General features: G+C 46.4%; 1 long non-coding RNA gene across 1 annotated transcript; it reads left to right on the forward strand.

Annotated features, from left to right (window-relative positions):
• Positions 1-1825: 1825 nt before the first annotated feature.
• On the forward strand, positions 1826-6508 carry LOC118396995 (uncharacterized). The gene is made up of 3 exons (XR_004828315.1): positions 1826-2099; positions 5926-6020; positions 6108-6508. It is a non-coding gene; the product is annotated as an uncharacterized LOC118396995 (long non-coding RNA).
• Positions 6509-21890: the final 15382 nt, after the last annotated feature.

A 21890-nucleotide genomic window follows, 5' to 3' on the forward strand; every position in this document is an offset into this window, starting at 1 on the left:
CGGTGAAGTATGGAGGAGGTAGATGGTGTGGGGTGCTTTGCTGGTGACACTGTCTGTAATTTATTTACAATTCAAGGCACACTTAACCAGCATGGCTACCAGAGCAAATCAAATCAAATCCAATTTTATTTGTCACATACACATGGTTAGCCGATGTTAATGACAGTGTAACGAAATGCTTGTATTTTGCAACCAAATTACATCCTATCTGGTTTACTCTAAGTGGGACTATCATTTGTTTTTCAACAGAACAATGACCCAACATAACTTCAGGCTGTGTAAGGGCTATTTAACCAAGAAGGAGAGTAATGGAATGCTGCATCAGATGACCTGAACTGCACAATCACCTGACCTCAACCCAATTGAGCTGCTTTGGGATGAGTTGGACTGCAAAGTGAAGGAAAAGCAGCCAACAAGTGCTCAGCATATGTGGGAACTCCTTCAAGACTGTTGGAAGCATTTCAGGTGAAGCTGGTTGAGAGAATGCCAAAAATCTAAAATATAAAATGTTTTGATGTGTTTAACACTTTTTTGGTTAATACATGATTCCAAATGTGTTATTTCATGGTTTTATTTCTTCACTATTATTCTACAATGTAGAAAATAGTCAAAAAAAAATAAGAAAAACCCTTGAATGAGTAGGTGTCCAAACGTTTTACTGTGACTGTATACTGTATATTTAGTTAAATATTTAGCTTGTGTGTGTGTGTGCTTGTGTGTGCTTGTGTGTGTGTGCTGTGTGTGTGTGTGTGTGTGTGTGTGTGTGTGTGTGTGTGTGTGTGTGTGTGTGTGTGTGTGTGTGTGTGTGTGTGTGTGTGTCTGTAGAAGTCTTGTACTGCACCAACAGGAATGGGGTGTTGGAAAGGTGAATTGTGAAAGGCAGGGGTCATTCCCCCATGCCCTCCTCCTCTCATCCTCCTCTTCTCATCCCCCTCTCCCCTATGTCCTCCTCTTCTCCTCTCCACACCCCCTCTCCCCTATGTCCTCCTCTTCTCCTCTGCACACCCCTCTCCCCTATGTCCTCCTCTTCACACCCCCTCTCCCCTATGTCCTCCTCTTCTCCTCTGCACACCGCCTCTCCCCTATGTCCTCCTCTTCTCCTCTTCACACCCACCCCTCTCCCCTATGTCCTCCTCTTCACACCCCTCTCCCCTATGTCCTCCTCTTCACACCCCCTCTCCCCTATGCCCTCCTCTTCTCATCCCCCTCTCCCCTATACCCTCATCTTCTACAGACTGTGTATGACTGGCTTTACTGCCTCTGTGCTCCCCCAGTCTGACGAGTGGTAGACTGGAGGGATGGATAGAGAAATAAAGTGTGATGGTATTCAACCTAATATAACCTGTCAATAGTCACAAAGTTGTAAAGTCACTCGAGGAGCTTCTATTGCACATCTTGTGAAGTTCATTTCCATGATAGTTAATGATCTCCATGTTCCTCTTCACCTGCCTTACTGCTTGTCTGTGGCCTCACTGGGGCTAGGGTTGGAGCTCCACGCCTCTCTGGGGACAGAGAGGAGGAGTGCACCCCAGCTGGAGGTGCTGCCCCTGGGGGAGATCTGAAGAGGAGACCTGGGTCTTTCACAGCTGGGACCAGGACCACAGAGAAATGGTTGTTATGGAAACAGCTATCCTGCCGTTAGATTTCCCAAAACGTGGGGTCTCTATGTTTTGATGTGACCCCCGATACACTCAGACACACACTCTAAGTTCTGGCTTTCTGCCATGCATTTTCTTGCCATTTCACATGGTCTCCCACTGTAGGCCCTCATGTGTGTTGGTGTGTGATGTAATCGTTTGTGTGTTTTTCTGGAGATAGTATTCTCTAGAGGCGTAAGGACCTTTTGAGTTTAGAAAATGAGGCCAATGGGGACGTGTGTGTACTCTCCATGTGTCAATCTGTGTGTGTGTGTTTTCTGTGTGAGTGTGTGAATGAGTTTCATTTTAAAAGCTGTTTCCGGGGGGGACTGAGTGTGTGTTCACCCCACTGTTCAGTCCATAGCTGCCTAGGCAGATGTAAACATCAAGTCACCACTGCTCTTATGCAGTCGGATCCAAGGTGACCAGAAGATCAGTGAAGAGGAACCATGGAGCCAAGAGGTAAGAAACCTCTTCAAAACTGTGTAGTGAGTGAGTGAGCGAGTAAATTAGTGATTTCTTTGGCTCTGATAAATACTTGTATGCTTACCAAGCATCTGTATGCAAGAGGCTCCCGAGTGGCGCAGCAGTCTAAGATGCTGCATCTCAGTGCTAGAGGCGTCACTACAGACACCGGTTTGTTTCCAGGCTGTATTATAATCATCTGTGATTGGGAGTCCCATAGGGCAGCAGACAATTGGCCCAGCGTCGCTTGGGTTAGGGTTTGGCCAGGGTAGGTCATCATTTTAAATAAGAATTTGTTCTTGACTAGTTAAATAGCATAATAAAAATAAATTTACTAAAGGCTGATCTTTATGAGAAATATGCATGATTATAGTTCGGTCATTCCAAACACTTTCACAAATCAGAATAAGACATTCATCCATGTTTACCGAAACATCAAATTTCAAAGCTATTTTATAACGTCACATTTTAAAGAGTTTCAGTTTAAGTTTAAGTTTAGGCATTCACTCCAAAATCTAGAATGAACTCTGAATGGTTAAAGGTAAAAGATTAAAGGTTGGGGACAGGCTTAAAACCATTCAAACAAAACAAATGCTAACACCCATCCACTAATCTGAAAACTATTTGAAAGTCACAGCGCTCACTGTTGCCCCTAGTGGCCGGTTTCCACCTCATCTCCCAACGTCCTCAGACATGGATGGACGTCGAACACTGACTTGTATCACGGGTGACTTGGCTGCATATTCCACAGGCATTTAGCAACTTTGAGGATTTGTGGGATGTGTTTTAGCATGGTTTAACCCTCTAGGGTCGATCTAAGTAACATCATTTAAAAAAAATCCCCTTTAAAAAATCTGTCAGTTTAAGATAGAGATATCAGTTTTTGCATCGGATGAATCTTAATCGACCGCATCTGGCGATGTTGAACTTCCGCATCTGAGGTGAAAGGTGGCAGAGCTAGAGCAGTGAGACATGAGACATCTGCAGTAAAAGGTGGCAGAGCTAGAACAGTGAGACATGAGACATCTGCAGTAAAAGGTGGCAGAGCCAGAGCAGTGAGACATGAGACATCTGCAGTGAAAGGTTGCAGAGCTAGAGCAGTGAGACATGAGACATCTGCAGTGAAAGGTTGCAGAGCTAGAGCAGTGAGACATGAGACATCTGCAGTGAAAGGTTGCAGAGCCAGAGCAGTGAGACATGAGACATCTGCGGTAAAAGGTGGCAGAGCCAGAGCAGTGAGACATCTGAGGTAAAAGGTGGCAGAGCCAGAGCAGTGAGACATCTGAGATAAAAGGTGGCAGAGCCAGAGCAGTGAGACATCTGAGGTAAAAGGTGGCAGAGCCAGAGCAGTGAGACATCTGAGGTAAAAGGTGGCAGAGCCAGAGCAGTGAGACATCTGAGGTAAAAGGTGGCAGAGCCAGAGCAGTGAGACATCTGAGGTAAAAGGTGGCAGAGCCAGAGCAGTGAGACATCTGAGATAAAAGGTGGCAGAGCCAGAGCAGTGAGACATCTGAGGTAAAAGGTGGCAGAGCCAGAGCAGTGAGACATCTGAGGTAAAAGGTGGCAGAGCCAGAGCAGTGAGACATCTGAGGTAAAAGGTGGCAGAGCCAGAGCAGTGAGACATCTGAGGTAAAAGGTGGCAGAGCTAGAGCAGTGAGACATCTGAGGTAAAAGGTGGCAGAGCCAGAGCAGTGAGACATCTGAGGTAAAAGGTGGCAGAGCCAGAGCAGTGAGACATCTGAAGTAAAAGGTGGCAGAGCCAGAGCAGTGAGACATCTGCGGTAAAAGGTGGCAGAGCCAGAGCAGTGAGACATCTGAGGTAAAAGGTGGCAGAGCCAGAGCAGTGAGACATCTGAGGTGAAAAGTGGCAGAGCCAGAGCAGTGAGACATCTGAGGTGAAAGGTGACAGCAGTGAGTCATGAGACATCTGCGATGTTTGTCAGATGAGGAGACATCCAGAATATCGGTCTTCTCACGAAAATGTCTGTCGCGTTCAAACAGTTTGACCTACAAACTCTTATGACCACTGTATGGAAAGGGGAGACTCTCATTTTGCTCTATGACCCCCACAATTGTCACATGACTTGTCTAAAGGTAACCGGTACTGGTTTAAAAAAATGAATGGAAGTATGAAAGTAGTTTTGTGCCTACCCAAAAAAAGGTTGAATATGTGTAAAAAAAAATAATGTTTTAAATATATTTCCTGAGCTTTCTTATTGTCACGCCCTGATCTGTTTCACCTGTCCTCGTTATTGTCTCCACCCCCTCCAGGTGTTGCTTGTTTTCCCCAGTGTATTTATCCCTGTGTTTCCTGTCTCTCTGTACCAGTGCATTTATCCCTGTGTTTCCAGTCTCTCTGTACCAGTGTATTTATCCCTGTGTTTCCTGTCTCTGTGCCAGTGTATTTATCCCTGTGTTTCCTGTCTCTCTGGGCCAGTATATTTATCCCTGTGTTTCCTGTCTCTCTGTGCCAGTGTATTTATCCCTGTGTTTCCTGTCTCTCTGTATCAGTGTATTTATCCCTGTGTTTCCTGTCTCTGTACCAGTGTATTTATTCAAGTGTTTCCTGTCTCTCTGCACCAGTGTATTTATCCCTGTGTTTCCTGTCTCTCTGTACCAGTGTATTTATCCCTGTGTTTCCTGTCTCTCTGTGCCAGTGTATTTATTCAAGTGTGTCCTGTCTCTCTGTACCAGTGTATTTATCCCTATGTTTCCTGTCTCTCTGTACCAGTGTATTTATCCCTGTGTTTCCTGTCTCTCTGTACCAGTGTATTTATCCCTGTGTTTCCTGTCTCTCTGTACCAGTGTATTTATCCCTGTGTTTCCTGTCTCTCTGTACCAGTGTATTTATCCCTGTGTTTTCTGTCTCTCTGTACCAGTGTATTTATCCCTGTGTTTTCTGTCTCTCTGTACCAGTGTATTTATCCCTGTGTTTTCTGTCTCTCTGTACCAGTGTATTTATCCCTGTGTTTCCTGTCTCTCTGTATCAGTGTATTTATCCCTGTGTTTCCTGTCTCTGTACCAGTGTATTTATCCCTGTGTCTCTCTGTACCAGTGTATTTATCCCTGTGTTTCCTGTCTCTCTGTACCAGTGTATTTATCCCTGTGTTTCCTGTCTCTCTGTGCCAGTGTATTTATCCCTGTGTTTCCAGTCTCTCTGGGCCAGTTTCTCCTGCTTTTTGCATTCTCCTTTTTCTAGTCCTCCTGGTTTTGACCCTTGCCTGGTTCCGGACTTTGTACCCACCTGCCTGACCATTCTGCCTACCTTGACCAACAGCCTGTCTGCCACTTTGTACCCACCTGCCTGACCATTCTGCCTGCCTTGACCACCAGCCTGTCTGCCACTCTGTACCTCCTGGACTCTGATCTGGTTTTGACCTTTTTGCCTGTCCATGACCATTCTCTTGTCTACCCCTTTGGATTAATAAACATTGTAAGACTCCAACCATCTGCTTCATGTGTCTGCATCTGGGTCTCACCTTGTGTCATGATACTTATATCTCCTAGATATAGAACACTTCAAAACCTTGTTTGTAATTATTTTTTTGCCATTTATGGATGTGTTATTCAATGCGTTTCTCTGGACTATAGTGGTGAAGGCCAAAATAAATCATTTTTGTATATACTTTTCTTTTTACACCTAAAGGGTTCTTCAAATTCCAAATCAAACAGCTAAATGATCCGCACTATGACAGTCTTAAAACGATTCAATATGTTAGTTTACAACCCCCTCACAACGGCTAAGACTTTTAACAATGAATTGTGTTTAGGGAGGACCGTGTGTGTGTGAGGTGTTCTGATGTGTTATATCATGCAACCTCAGGTCAGGTGGTGTCGTCCTGCAGGCTGTTTCCTGCTCTACTGATGGCAGCATGGATCGTTGGCTGCATGGTGGTAGTCTATTTTGTCTTCGCCTAGGTACGGTGTGTTTGTGTGTGAGAAAACACATTTTACAGTATGGATATAATGAAGTTGAGTATGAACACCTGCCCTCTCTCCCAACAGAAGAGACGTCTAGTCCTTGTGCTTCATGTTGGAACTCACCTCCTGACGACAGGAAGCTGAATAGAAGAAAGCAAAGCACCAAGAAAACTGTTTTTCTGTCTTAGCAATTATGTACGTTGTGCATGTCTGTAAATAATAGGCAGAATCTACCGGCACGCCCAAATGACTCTTAGGCCTAGATTCAATCAGATCACGCGTTTGATCATGTTTTGTGCGTTGGAGTTGTCAAATCGGTGAGCGGCTGCTCTTGTGATCATTGTCATGAAGCCACACCCGCCCCACTCACGGTGGAAGTTCAGAACAAGACTGTGTAGGTTATATAGAACTAATGAAGCTCGAATAGAAAACCATGATTTCTATCAGCATAATGGAGGTGTGTGTAGATTACATCACACATTCCAGTGTTCATTTGGCTTGTCAACGCAACTCCTTGCAGCCAATGGCATGGTCCCTCTTCAGGTACAATGATGAGAGTCGCTCAGGGATTTGACAGCTCTAACACAGTTCCACATCAGACACCGCCGGCTAGCGTGGATCTGATATAATCTAGTCTTTATGTCAGTGTCAATGTGTGATCTTATACTGCCTTCCTATCTGTGACTCATACATTTCATAAAGGATTTGTCTGTACTTAATCTGTACATAGAGATGGATGTTTATCTACTATAACAAACTGACCAAACCACAAAAAAATAAATAAATAAATGTGCACATACATGCTATTCAATCATTGCATCCACACTGCTCTCGCACGTCAATGAGCATCTGCGTAGCCAGGCACTAACATGGAACTTGGTTCTATTTGTGATGCTTGATGCGCTGCAAATCCCACCTCTCCCATCTCCTCATTGGTTTTTAGGAGCATATACAGTTGAAGTCAGAAGTTTACATACACTGAGGTTGGAGTCATTAAACCTCATTTTTCAACCCCTCCACAAAATTCTTGTTAACAAACTATAGTTTTGGCTAGTCGGTTAGGACATCTATTTTGTGCATGACACAAGTAATTTGTTCAACAATCAGATAATTTCACATAATTCACTGTATCACAATTCCAGTGGGTCAGAAGTTTACATACACTAAGTTGACTGTGGCTTGGAAACAGCTTGGAACATTCCAGAAAACGATGTCATGGCTTTAGAAGCTTCTGATAGGCTACTTGACATCATTTGAGTCAATTGGAGGTGTACCTGTGGATGTATTTTTAAGGCCCACCTTCAAACTCAGTGCTGCTTCGCTTGACATCGTGGGGAAATCAAAAGAAATCAGCCAAGACCTCAGAAAAACATTGTAGACCTCCACAAATCTGGTTCATCCTGGGGAGCAATTTCCAAACATCTGAAGATACCATAAACAATCCCAGAACAACAGCAAAGGACCTTGTGAAGATGCTGGAGGAAACAGGTACACAGTATCTATATCCACAGTAAAACGAGTCCTATATCGACATAACATGAGACTGCTCAGCAATGAAGAAGCCATCACTCCAAAACTGCCATAAAAAGCCAGACTAAGGTTTGCAACTGCACATGTGGACAAAGATCAAACTTTTTGGACAAATGTCCTCTGGTCTGATCAAACAAAAATACAACTATTTGGCCATAATGACCATCATTATGGTTGGAGGAAAAAGGACAATGACCCCAAGCATACTTCCAAAGTTGTCAAAATGGCTTAAGGACAACAAAATCATGGTATTGGAGTGGCCATCACAAAGCCCTGACCTCAATCCCATAGACAATTTGTGGGCAGAACTGAAAAAGCATGTGCAAGCAAGGAGGTCTTACAAACCTGACTCAGTTACACCAGCTCTGTCAGGAGGAATGGTGCCAAAATTCACCCAACTTATTGTGGGACGCTTGTGGAAGGCTACAAGAAACGTTTGACCCAAGTTAAACAATTTAAAGGCAATGCTGCCAAATGCTAATTGAGTGTATGTAAACTTCTGACCCACTGGGGATGTGATGAAAGAAAAGCTGAAATAAATCATTTGCTACTATTATTCTGACATTTCACATTCTTAAAATAAAGTGGTGATCCTAATTGACCTAAGACAGGGAATTTTTACTAGGATTAAATGTCAGGAACTGTGAATCTGAGTTTAAATGTATTTGGATAAGGTACAGTGGGGAGAACAAGTATTTGATACACTGCCGATTTTCCTACTTACAAAGCATGTAGAGGTCTGTAATGTGTGGACAGGTGTCTTTTATACAGGTAACGAGTTCAAACAGGTGCAGTTAATACAGGTAATGAGTGGAGAACAGGAGTGCTTCTTAAAGAACAACTAACAGGTCTGTGAGAGCCGTAATTCTTACTGGTTGGTAGGTGATCAAATACTTATGTCATGCAATAAAATGCTAATTAATTACTTAAAAATCATACAATGTGATTTTCTGAATTTTTGTTTTAAATTTCGTCTCTCACAGTTGAAGTGTACCCATGATAAAAATTACAGACCTCTACAGGCTTTGTAAGTAGGAAAACCTGCAAAATCGGCAGTGTATCAAATACTTGTTCTCCCCACTGTATTTGTACTGTAAACTTCCAACTTCAACTGGACCCACGTGGGTTATTGAAAGATTGACTGAGGTTCACACTCCAGTCCAGTTGATAGCAGTAATGCACCTTAACGTTGGTTGTCAACTGCCATGTAAAGACAATACATGAAGGAGGAGAGATGAATTGAAATGAACTCGGTTTACCCATTTATCTGTGGATTAATTGTCGAAGTAGAGGACCTTGTGCATTTAAGGTAAAATAACAACCCAATGTTTATATCCCAGGACAAATTAGCTAGCAACAGCAAGCTAACTAGCTTAATTGACATAAATGTTTCATGCTTTTTGACCTGTCCCCAATTTAGTATAGTTGGTTCCGAGTTCGTTTTGATATTTCAATTGCGTCTGTTGTGGGAGGACACAATCAACATGCGAGCCATGACGCACACTGACGCATGAACACACCCGGTCTAGTCTGCATGTAAGGCTGTGATGCCATACAGTAAAACAACCCTTCTGGACCAGATGCCTGTGACCCTAAATGACCCACCGTCTTGTGAAATTCTCAGTGTGAGCAGCTGTGGTGATGTAATGTCCTTGAGTGTTGATGAACTCACCCTGGTTCAGCTGTGGTGATGTAATGTTCTTGAGTGTTGATGAACTCACCCTGGTTCAGCTGTGGTGATGTAATGTCCTTGAGTGTTGATGAACTCACCCTGGTTCAGCTGTGGTGATGTAATGTCCTTGAGTGTTGATGAACTCACCATGGTTCAGCTGTGGTGATGTAATGTCCTTGAGTGTTGATGAACTCACCATGGTTCCGCTGTGGTGATGTAATGTCATTGAGTGTTGATGAACTCACCCTGGTTCCGCTGTGGTGATGTAATGTTCTTGAGTGTTGATGAACTCACCATGGTTCAGCTGTGGTGATGTAATGTTCTTGAGTGTTGATGAACTCACCATGGTTCCGCTGTGGTGATGTAATGTTCTTGAGTGTTGATGAACTCACCCTGGTTCAGCTGTGGTGATGTAATGTTCTTGAGTGTTGATGAACTCACCATGGTTCCGCTGTGGTGATGTAATGTTCTTGAGTGTTGATGAACTCACCTGGTTCCGCTGTGGTGATGTAATGTTCTTGAGTGTTGATGAACTCACCCTGGTTCAGCTGTGGTGATGTAATGTTCTTGAGTGTTGATGAACTCACCCTGGTTCAGCTGTGGTGATGTAATGTCATTGAGTGTTGATGAACTCACCATGGTTCAGCTGTGGTGATGTAATGTTCTTGAGTGTTGATGAACTCACCCTGGTTCAGCTGTGGTGATGTAATGTCATTGAGTGTTGATGAACTCACCCTGGTTCAGCTGTGGTGATGTAATGTCATTGAGTGTTGATGAACTCACCCTGGTTCAGCTGTGGTGATGTAATGTCATTGAGTGTTGATGAACTCACCATGGTTCAGCTGTGGTGATGTAATGTTCTTGAGTGTTGATGAACTCACCATGGTTCAGCTGTGGTGATGTAATGTTCTTGAGTGTTGATGAACTCACCATGGTTCAGCTGTGGTGATGTAATGTTCTTGAGTGTTGATGAACTCACCATGGTTCCGCTGTGGTGATGTAATGTTCTTGAGTGTTGATGAACTCACCATGGTTCAGCTGTGGTGATGTAATGTCCTTGAGTGTTGATGAACTCACCCTGGTTCAGCTGTGGTGATGTAATGTTCTTGAGTGTTGATGAACTCACCCTGGTTCAGCTGTGGTGATGTAATGTTCTTGAGTGTTGATGAACTCACCATGGTTCAGCTGTGGTGATGTAATGTCATTGAGTGTTGATGAACTCACCATGGTTCAGCTGTGGTGATGTAATGTCATTGAGTGTTGATGAACTCACCCTGGTTCAGCTGTGGTGATGTAATGTTCTTGAGTGTTGATGAACTCACCATGGTTCAGCTGTGGTGATGTAATGTCCTTGAGTGTTGATGAACTCACCCTGGTTCAGCTGTGGTGATGTAATGTCCTTGAGTGTTGATGAACTCACCATGGTTCAGCTGTGGTGATGTAATGTCCTTGAGTGTTGATGAACTCACCATGGTTCCGCTGTGGTGATGTAATGTTCTTGAGTGTTGATGAACTCACCATGGTTCAGCTGTGGTGATGTAATGTTCTTGAGTGTTGATGAACTCACCATGGTTCCGCTGTGGTGATGTAATGTTCTTGAGTGTTGATGAACTCACCCTGGTTCAGCTGTGGTGATGTAATGTTCTTGAGTGTTGATGAACTCACCCTGGTTCAGCTGTGGTGATGTAATGTCCTTGAGTGTTGATGAACTCACCCTGGTTCAGCTGTGGTGATGTAATGTTCTTGAGTGTTGATGAACTCACCCTGGTTCAGCTGTGGTGATGTAATGTTCTTGAGTGTTGATGAACTCACCCTGGTTCAGCTGTGGTGATGTAATGTCATTGAGTGTTGATGAACTCACCATGGTTCCGCTGTGGTGATGTAATGTTCTTGAGTGTTGATGAACTCACCATGGTTCAGCTGTGGTGATGTAATGTTCTTGAGTGTTGATGAACTCACCATGGTTCCGCTGTGGTGATGTAATGTTCTTGAGTGTTGATGAACTCACCATGGTTCAGCTGTGGTGATGTAATGTCCTTGAGTGTTGATGAACTCACCATGGTTCAGCTGTTGATGTAATGTTGAGTGTTGATGAACTCACCATGGTTCCGCTGTGGTGATGTAATGTTCTTGAGTGTTGATGAACTCACCATGGTTCAGCTGTGGTGATGTAATGTTCTTGAGTGTTGATGAACTCACCCGGTTCAGCTGTGGTGATGTAATGTTCTTGAGTGTTGATGAACTCACCATGGTTCAGCTGTGGTGATGTAATGTTCTTGAGTGTTGATGAACTCACCATGGTTCCGCTGTGGTGATGTAATGTTCTTGAGTGTTGATGAACTCACCATGGTTCAGCTGTGGTGATGTAATGTCATTGAGTGTTGATGAAACCCTGGTTCCGCTGTGGTGATGTAATGTTCTTGAGTGTTGATGAACTCACCATGGTTCCGCTGTGGTGATGTAATGTTCTTGAGTGTTGATGAACTCACCCTGGTTCAGCTGTGGTGATGTAATGTCATTGAGTGTTGATGAACTCACCATGGTTCAGCTGTGGTGATGTAATGTTCTTGAGTGTTGATGAACTCACCATGGTTCAGCTGTGGTGATGTAATGTTCTTGAGTGTTGATGAACTCACCATGGTTCAGCTGTGGTGATGTAATGTTCTTGAGTGGAGATGAACCTTCAGCTATCCATTATCAGTTTCTCTTGTTACATGATGTGCTAAAAGTATCGGTTCCGTAACTGTGTGTGTGTGTGTGTGTGTGTGTGTGTGTGTGTGTGTCACACAGTAACACCTATCAAAAACATCTGATGTGATGATGTGGTTGCCATGGTTACCCCCCCCATAAGTGAGAGTGCGAACACTTGTCGTGAAGGAGGTGTCTGGCCTTTAAAAGCACCAGCAAAAAATATTGTAATCAGATTACAGATACTTTGGGGAAAAACTAGATGATTACTTCTTGGGTTACTTTTAAATTCAGAAAGGATGTTTGAGGGAAAATACTAATGTGACACCTTTCTGTTATCCCATTAATGAATCATAACCAATGGGTCAGGTCAGGGCCCCTGGGCACGTGCCCTTCGTGCCTGGTCGGTAATTTGGCCATGATTACTACAAGTTTACATAGCTGGCCATTAAACTATTTTACCAACAAACAAAAAACATTTGCTGACATGGGCTAATTGAGTGTCTGTGAGTGACTGACATAACAAGAGGAAAACTACTGAGGGACAACCAAATTGACAACCACATTGACAACCACATTTGAAACTAAAACCTTGTGAATTATGTTATTCTAACTCTCAACGGTAAGTTGAAATCCTGACTGAGTTCCTAAATTTGAATACATTTGGCCGTGGTTCTAAGTGAGCGCTTATGTCACTTATGCCTCGGGTCGGCCCTGAGTACACAAAATGTTATGGTGTAATAAAATGACTTCCAGGTGCAGGGCATTAGCTCAACACCCACATTGAATTTAATGTGTTCATTCATGTGTTTTTTTTTACCTTGGATTCTAATTTGATTTTTTTTTTTTACACACAGGAATGCGCACGTCGTTGGGAAAATAGGTGTGTATAAATGCCTCAGGCCAAAGCTGTTCCTTCCAAACACAATGTACAGTATGTGGTCATAAACACCGTGTTGGTGTTAGGCACCTCGATAGAGGTTAAGTGTACTGTTCCTCCCTGTAACCAGGGTGGAAAGTACCCCGGAGTGCTGATCAAGAATCAGATGAGATCATCACTTAAAGTAATGTTAACTAGACTGACTCAAGAACATAAACTGATGTCAGGTCTGCCGGGTGTTCTACGATCTGTTTCCATAAAGAATCTTGGCTGGATCTTTAGTCCCCCATTAATAGGTATTACCAACTCACTTCTCAAACAGTCGTGAGATAACACTGCGTTTGAATCATCATAGATTTGAAACCCTCGGGGGAATTTAGGAAGTGGCAACAGTCTTCAGATGTGTTAGAATAACACAGTGTTGCTTACAGTGATATTCTGCAAACACAATCTGCAGAGGCAAAATGAGGGATAAAACAAGAAAAAAGCTTTAACAAATTCATTCCTGATCCAATGGTTAGAAGGCATTGTGGATCTTGGATAGGCTTACTAGTTGCACTAAAACTCAATTCTCTCACATACTGTTCATTTAAACTTTACTCTGCGCGCAGTAATATAACTAGCCACATGGCGTCACTGTTTTGCCTAGTTAGACCAAGAGGAAAGCTTTTTGTTCTGTGTTAGGCAACGGGGCAGGATTCAATAAAAGGCTCGTTATAGAGCAGGCTACTATATCAGGCTTTTAAAATGAATTTATACTTTAGCTGACGGTAGTGTTTACCGTGGATGCGATCTCTGCAAACATCAGAGAAAATGTCTTTAAAAGGCGTATTGTAGGCTGTCTAGTGCACTGCTCTACAATGTGTCTTGGACTGAATCCATGTCAGTAATTTAACATGAGGTTTGTAATAATTCCCGGGGGGGATATGTCACCATTGTGGAGTGTCTGTGACCTGCAGTATTCTACTGTCTGTTGTCATGGTTACCGTAGCGTCAACGACACAGCACCCGGCCATATTGGCCACAGATGTCCGTTTTCAGTCACATACATTGTCAATGATCTGTGTCTACAGTAAGAAACATGACATCGTTACGTGACGAATGACACAAATGTGCAGAGAGATTGTCCCCCATTTAATTTCTTACTTTGATCAATGCTGGAAATCATCATAACAGTCGTACTGATGGCTCCTCCTGGCTACAATCCCTCCTCGTCTGATTCCAAAGTGCTGTGTGTCTGTCAGTGTGATCACAGTGTTTACCTCACAGTCATGGTTGAGATCATGGCCCTCTCCACAGTCTCTCTCTCTCTTCTGACATCTGTTCCTACAGCCTGTCTCTCTGTCAGTCAGTGTGATCACAGTGTTTACCTCACAGTCATGGTTGAGATCATGGCCCTCTCCACAGTCTCTCTCTCTCTTCTGACATCTGTTCCTACAGCCTGTCTCTCTGTCAGTCAGTGTGATCACAGTTTTTACCTCACAGTCATGGTTGAGATCATGGCCATCTCCACAGTCTCTCTCTCTCTTCTGACATCTGTTCCTACAGCCTGTCTCTCTGTCAGTCAGTGTGATCACAGTGTTTACCTCACAGTAATGGTTGAGATCATGGCCCTCTCCACAGTCTCTCTCTCTCTCTTCTGACATCTGTTCCTACAGCCTGTCTCTCTGTCAGTCAGTGTGATCACAGTGTTTACCTCACAGTCATGGTTGAGATCATGGCCCTCTCCACAGTCTCTCTCTCTCTTCTGACATCTGTTCCTACAGCCTGTCTGTCTGTGCTGCAAACGGCACCTTTCTCTCATTAGTCATTTGAACCCTTCTGGTCCACTATAAATGAGAGGACGTTTCCCCCCCACTTCCTGTGAAGACAGCATCCCCAGCTGAAAGACAGACTGCCCAGTGAGAGGCCTACTGTCCTGCTGCGAGACCTTAATTTAGACCAAGGTTACGCTAGGTGATTATGCTTGGTCTTACATAATACTTAGTGCACTTCAACGTCGGAATGCACACTTCAACGTAAGTAGGTTCTCCACAACAAGTGTAGAGTAAAGTGTCTCTTTCCAAGCAAATTGGTACTCCAAAATAAGTGTACACTTCACTGTGGGCTCTACTCCAAAGAGTAAATATTCCTGCTGAAGTTAACACAAACTTCACACCCAACAGTAAATGTTCACCACCTCCCACGCAGTAAAAACATGTCAGAGTGTGTGTGTGTGTGTGTGTGTGTGTGTGTGTGTGTGTGTGTGTGTGTGTGTGTGTGTGTGTGTGTGTGTGTGTGTGTGTGTGTGTGTGTGTACCAGTATGTGTGTGTGCCTGCGTCAGTTCCCTCTCCCATCCCAGTGTGATGTCTAAAACACCAGGAGCTGTCACATGACGTCTGCCAGGGCATTCCAAACATTCTGTGAGCAAACACCAACACACAGACCACAGCACCACTCTGAGGGCCATCTAGAGGCTACAGGACCAACACACAGACCACAGCACCACTCTGAGGGCCATCTAGAGGCTACAGGACCAACACACAGACCACAGCACCACTCTGAGGGCCATCTAGAGGCTACAGGACCAACACACAGACCACAGCACCACTCTGAGGGCCATCTAGAGGCTACAGGACCAACACACAGACCACAGTACCCACTGAGGGCCATCTAGAGGCAACAGGACCAACACACAGACCACAGCACCACTCTGAGGGCCATCTAGAGGCCACAGGGCCAACACACAGACCACAGCACCACTCTGAGGGCCATCTAGAGGCAACAGGACCAACACACAGACCACAGCACCACTCTGAGGGCCATCTAGAGGCTACAGGGCCAACACACAGACCACAGTATCCACTCTGAGGGCCATCTAGAGGCTACAGGACCAACACACAGACCACAGTACCCACTCTGAGGGCTATCTAGAGGCTACAGGACCAACACACAGACCACAGCACGCACTCTGAGGGCCATCTAGAGGCTACAGGACCAACACACAGACCACAGCACCCACTCTAAGGACTATCTAGAGGCTACAGGACCAACACACAGACCACAGCACCACTCTGAGGGCCATCTAGAGGCTACAGGACCAACACACAGACCACAGTACCCACTCTGAGGGCTATCTAGAGGCCACAGGACCAACACACAGACCACAGCACGCACTCTAAGGGCTATCTAGAGGCTACAGGACCAACACACAGACCACAGCACCCACTCTAAGGACTATCTAGAGGCTACAGGACCAACACACAGACCACAGCACCCACTCTGAGGGCCATCTAGAGGCTACAGGACCAACACACAGACCACAGCACCCACTGAGGGCCACCTAGAGGCTACAGGACCAACACACAGACCACAGCACCCACTGAGGGCCACCTAGAGGCTACAGGGGAAACACACAGACCACAGCACCACTCTGAGGGCCATCTAGAGGCAACAGGACCAACACACAGACCACAGCACCACTCTGAGGGCCATTTAGAGGCCACAGGGCCAACACACAGACCACAGCACCACTCTGAGGGCCATCTAGAGGCAACAGGGCCAACACACAGACCACAGCACCACTCTGAGGACCATCTAGAGGCTACAGGACCAACACACAGACCACAGCACGCACTCTGAGGGCCATCTAGAGGCTACAGGACCAACACACAGACCACAGTACCCACTCTGAGGGCCATCTAGAGGCTACAGGACCAACACACAGACCACAGCACCACTCTGAGGGCCATCTAGAGGCAACAGGGCCAACACACAGACCACAGCACCACTCTGAGGGCCATCTAGAGGCTACAGGACCAACACACAGACCACAGCACCCACTCTAAGGACTATCTAGAGGCTACAGGACCAACACACAGACCACAGCACCCACTCTAAGGGCCATCTATAGGCTACAGGACCAACACACAGACCACAGCACCCACTCTGAGGGGCATCTAGAGGCTACAGGGGAAACACACAGACCACAGCACCCACTGAGGGCCACCTAGAGGCTACAGGACCAACACACAGACCACAGCACCCACTGAGGGCCACCGAGAGGCTACAGGACCAACACACAGACCACAGCACCCACTGAGGGCCACCTAGAGGCTACAGGACCAACACACAGACCACAGCACCCACTGAGGGCCACCGAGAGGCTACAGGACCAACACACAGACCACAGCACCCACTGAGGGCCACCGAGAGGCTACAGGACCAACACACAGACCACAGCACCCACTGAGGGCCACCTAGGGGCTACAGCGGAAACACACAGACCACATCACCCACTCTGAGGGCCATCTAGAGGCTACAGGACCAACACACAGACCACAGTACCCACTCTGAGGGCTATCTAGAGGCTACAGGGGAAACACACAGACCCCCCCCCACTCTGAGGGCTATCTAGAGGCTACAGGACCAACACACAGACCACAGCACCACTCTGAGGGCCATCTAGAGGCTACAGGACCAACACACAGACCACAGTACCCACTCTGAGGGCTATCTAGAGGCTACAGGACAAACACACAGACCACAGTACCCACTCTGAGGGCTATCTAGAGGCCACAGGACCAACACACAGACCACAGCACGCACTCTGAGGGCCATCTAGAGGCTACAGGACCAACACACAGACCACAGCACCCACTCTAAGGGCTATCTAGAGGCTACAGGACCAACACACAGACCACAGCACGCACTCTGAGGGCCATCTAGAGGCTACAGGACCAACACACAGACCACAGCACCCACTGAGGGCCATCTAGAGGCTACAGGACCAACAAACAGACCACAGCACCCACTGAGGGCCACCTAGAGGCTACAGGACCAACACACAGACCACAGCACCCACTGAGGGCCACCTAGAGGCTACAGGACCAACACACAGACCACAGCACCCACTGAGGGCCACCTAGAGGCTACAGGGGAAACACACAGACCACAGCACCCACTCTGAGGGCCATCTAGAGGCTACAGGACCAACACACAGACCACAGTACCCACTGAGGGCCATCTAGAGGCTACAGGGGAAACACACAGACCACAGCACCCACTCTGAGGGCCATCTAGAGGCTACAGGACCAACACACAGACCACAGTACCCACTGAGGGCCATCTAGAGGCTACAGGGGAAACACACAGACCACAGCACCCACTCTGAGGGCCATCTAGAGGCTACAGGACCAACACACAGACCACAGTACCCACTGAGGGCCATCTAGAGGCTACAGGGGAAACACACAGACCACAGCACCCACTCTGAGGGCCATCTAGAGGCTACAGGACCAACACACAGACCACAGTACCCACTGAGGGCCATCTAGAGGCTACAGCATCAACACACAGACCACAGTACCCACTGAGGGCCATCTAGAGGCTACAGCATCAACACACAGACCACAGTACCCACTGAGGGCCATCTAGAGGCTACAGCATCAACACACAGACCACAGTACCCACTGAGGGCCATCTAGAGGCTACAGCATCAACACACAGACCACAGTACCCACTGAGGGCCATCTAGAGGCTACAGCATCAACACACAGACCACAGTACCCACTGAGGGCCATCTAGAGGCTACAGGACCAACACACAGACCACAGTACCCACTGAGGGCCATCTAGAGGCTACAGGGGAAAGACATCAAAACAACCACCACTGGTGAGGAACACACATTGGCTGGAATGATGAGGAGAAGAGGGAGGGTATGGACAAGGGGGCATAGAAACATGAGGTAGGTCACCTCCCAACTCTGCCCTTTGGAAGAATTTGGAAGAAGGTGGAGGCAGGGGAGATATGGACATTGTGACATTGTATCAGTGACTGGAAAGTTACCAACCGTCATGGTTGAACCTGCTGCTTGACCACCTGTCTTCCTCTCGTCCCCTAAACTGGACATTACACTGGTCATCTATTTCATTGACGACAGGGCTGACCACAGGGCTGACCACAGGGCTGACCACATGGCTGACCACAGGGCTGACTACAGGCCTGACCACAGGGCTGACCACAGGGCTGACTACAGTGCTGACTACAGTGCTGACCACAGGGCTGACCACAGGGCTGACTACAGGGCTGACTACATGGCTGACCACAGGGCTGACCACAGGGCTGACCACAGGGCTGACCACAGGGCTGACCACAGGGCTGACCACAGGGCTGACCACAGGGCTGACCACAGGGCTGACCACAGGGCTGACCACAGGGCTGACCAAATGGCTGACCACACAGAGCTGACTACAGTGCTGAGCACAGTGCTGACCACAGGGCTGACCACAGTGCTGACCACAGGGCTGACCACAGGGCTGACCACAGGGCTGACCAAATGGCTGACCACACAGAGCTGACTACAGTGCTGAGCACAGTGCTGACCACAGGGTTGACCACAGTGCTGACCACAGGGCTGACCACATGGCTAACCACAGGGCTGACTACAGTGCTGACCACATGGCTGACCACATGGCTGACTACAGTGCTGACCACATGGCTAACCACAGGGCTGACCTGCTCACTCCCTCTGTTCAGTCCAGTGTAAAGTCCCTTGAATACTACCTCTGAATACTACCTCTGAATACTACCTCTGAATACTACCTCTGAATACTACCTCTGAATACTACCTCTGAATAATAGCACCTCTGAATAATAGCACCTCTGAATAATAGCACCTCTGAATACTACCTCTGAATACTACCTCTGAATACTACCAATGAATACTACCCCTGAATACTACCTCTGAATGGGCCTATTATTATCAAGTTGTACAGGTCTTGGTGACTTGAAATGGTCAAACTCAACACTCTGAGATGCAACCATGAAAAGGGACTGTGACTATGTCTACCAGCCCCCACCAAACTACTCTGACTTGGTCACAGTGACCCAGCAAGGCAAATGGCAGGCAGGTTACCGGGAACATGCTGAGGTGTTGTAATGCTAGCTGTGACGCTAGGTAGCGTAGCCACTAATAGCACTGAAGGTGTGAGTGGGAATGGTGTGGAAACACTGCTGCTGCCACCATAGGGTAGTGGGTGTTGTTAACCTACAGCAAGCTGTCAAGCAGAGAGAGAGAGAGAGAGAGAGAAAAGAGAGAGAGAGAGAGAGAGAGAGAGAGAGAGAGAGAGAGAGAGAGAGAGAGAGAGAGAGAGAGAGAGAGAGAGAGAGAGAGAAAAAGAGAGAGAGAGAGAGAGAGAGAGAGAGAGAGAGAGAGAGAGAGAGAGAGAGAGAGAGAGAGAGAGAGAGAGAGAGAGAGAGAGAGAGAGAGAGAGCTACACACACACATATATACACACACAAAAAAGAGAGAGAGAGACAGAAATAAAGAGTGAGAGATACAGAAAGGGACGTGGAGATGGCAGGCATAACAAGGCATTTATTGGCACAGTTTTGACAGCCAGCAGAAAGAGAATGAAATATGAACCTCCAGCCTTCCTTCACACCCAGGTCAGCAATCAGTGAACTTCAGCATATCTCTACATGTCTCGACCTCAGTCCCTCCATCACTCCCTCCCTCTCTTTACGCTACTATATTTTTCTCTTTGCATTTCTCCATTTATCTACCTCTTTTCATGCATCTCTCTCCCTCCCTCCTCTCAGTAAGCCTCTCTCTCCCTCCTCTCAGTAAGCCTCTCTCTCCCTCCTCTCAGTAAGCCTCTCTCTCCCTCCTCTCAGTAAGCCTCTCTCTCTCGCTCTCCTCTCAGTAAGCCTCTCTCTCCCGCTCTCCTCTCAGTAAGCCTCTCTATCCCGCTCTGCTCTCAGTAAGCCTCTCTCTCCCGCTCTGCTCTCAGTAAGCCTCACTCTCCCGCTCTCCTCTCAGTAAGCCTCTCTCTCTTCTTCTCCTCTCAGTAAGCCTCTCTCTCCCTCCTCTCAGTAAGCCTCTCTCTCCCTCCTCTCAGTAAGCCTCTCTCTCCCTCCTCTCAGTAAGCCTCTCTCTCCCTCCTCTCAGTAAGCCTCTCTCTCTCGCTCTCATCTCAGTAAGCCTCTCTCTCCCGCTCTCCTCTCAGTAAGCCTCTCTATCCCGCTCTGCTCTCAGTAAGCCTCTCTCTCCCGCTCTGCTCTCAGTAAGCCTCACTCTCCCGCTCTCCTCTCAGTAAGCCTCTCTCTCTTCTTCTCCTCTCAGTAAGCCTCTCTCTCCCCCTCTCCTCTCAGTTAGCCTCTCTCTCTCCCTCCCTCCTCTCAGTAAGCCTATCTCTCCCTCAGTAAGCCTCTCTCTCTTCTTCTCCTCTCAGTAATACTCTCTACCTCTCTCCTCTCAGTAAGCCTCTCTCCCCCTCTCCTCTCAGTAAGCCTTGATCTCCCTCTCAGTAAGCCTCTCTCTCTCCCTCTCAGTAATCCTCTCTCCCTCATCTCAGTAATCCTCTCTCCCTCCTCTCAGTAAGCTGCTCTCCCTCCTCTCAGTAAGCTGCTCTCCCTCCTCTCAGTAAGACGCTCTCTCTCCCTCCTCTCAGTAAGCCTCGCTCTCCCTCTCAGTAAGCCTCGCTCTCCCTCTCAGTAAGCCTCTCTCTCTCCCGCTCAGTAAGCCTCTCTCTCTCCCGCTCAGTAAGCCTCTCTCTCTCCCGCTCAGTAAGCCTCTCAATTCAATTCAATTCAATTCAAGGGCTTTATTGGCATGGGAAACATGTGTTAACATTGCCAAAGCAAGTGAGGTAGACAACATACAAAGTGAATATATAAAGTGAAAAACAACAAAAATTAACAGTAAACATTACACATACAACAGTTTCAAAACAGTAAAGACATTACAAATGTCATATTATATATATATATATATATATATATATACATACATATATATATATATATATATATATATACACATACATATATACACAATGTACAAATAATTAAAGGACACAAGATAAAACAAATAAGCATAAATATGGGTTGTATTTACAATGGTGTTTGTTCTTCACTGGTTGCCCTTTTCTCGTGGCAACAGGTCACAAATCTTGCTGCTGTGATGGCACACTGTGGAATTTCACCCAGTAGGTATGGGAGTTTTTCAAAATTGGATATGTTTTCGAATTCTTTGTGGATCTGTGTGATCCTCTCTCTCAGTAAGAATCTCTCTCAGTAAGCCTCCCTCTCAGTAAGCCTCCCTCTCAGTAAGCC

The sequence above is a fragment of the Oncorhynchus keta genome, chromosome 18, assembly GCF_023373465.1.
Source record: "Oncorhynchus keta strain PuntledgeMale-10-30-2019 chromosome 18, Oket_V2, whole genome shotgun sequence".
Classification (NCBI taxonomy): Eukaryota; Metazoa; Chordata; class Actinopteri; order Salmoniformes; family Salmonidae; genus Oncorhynchus; species Oncorhynchus keta.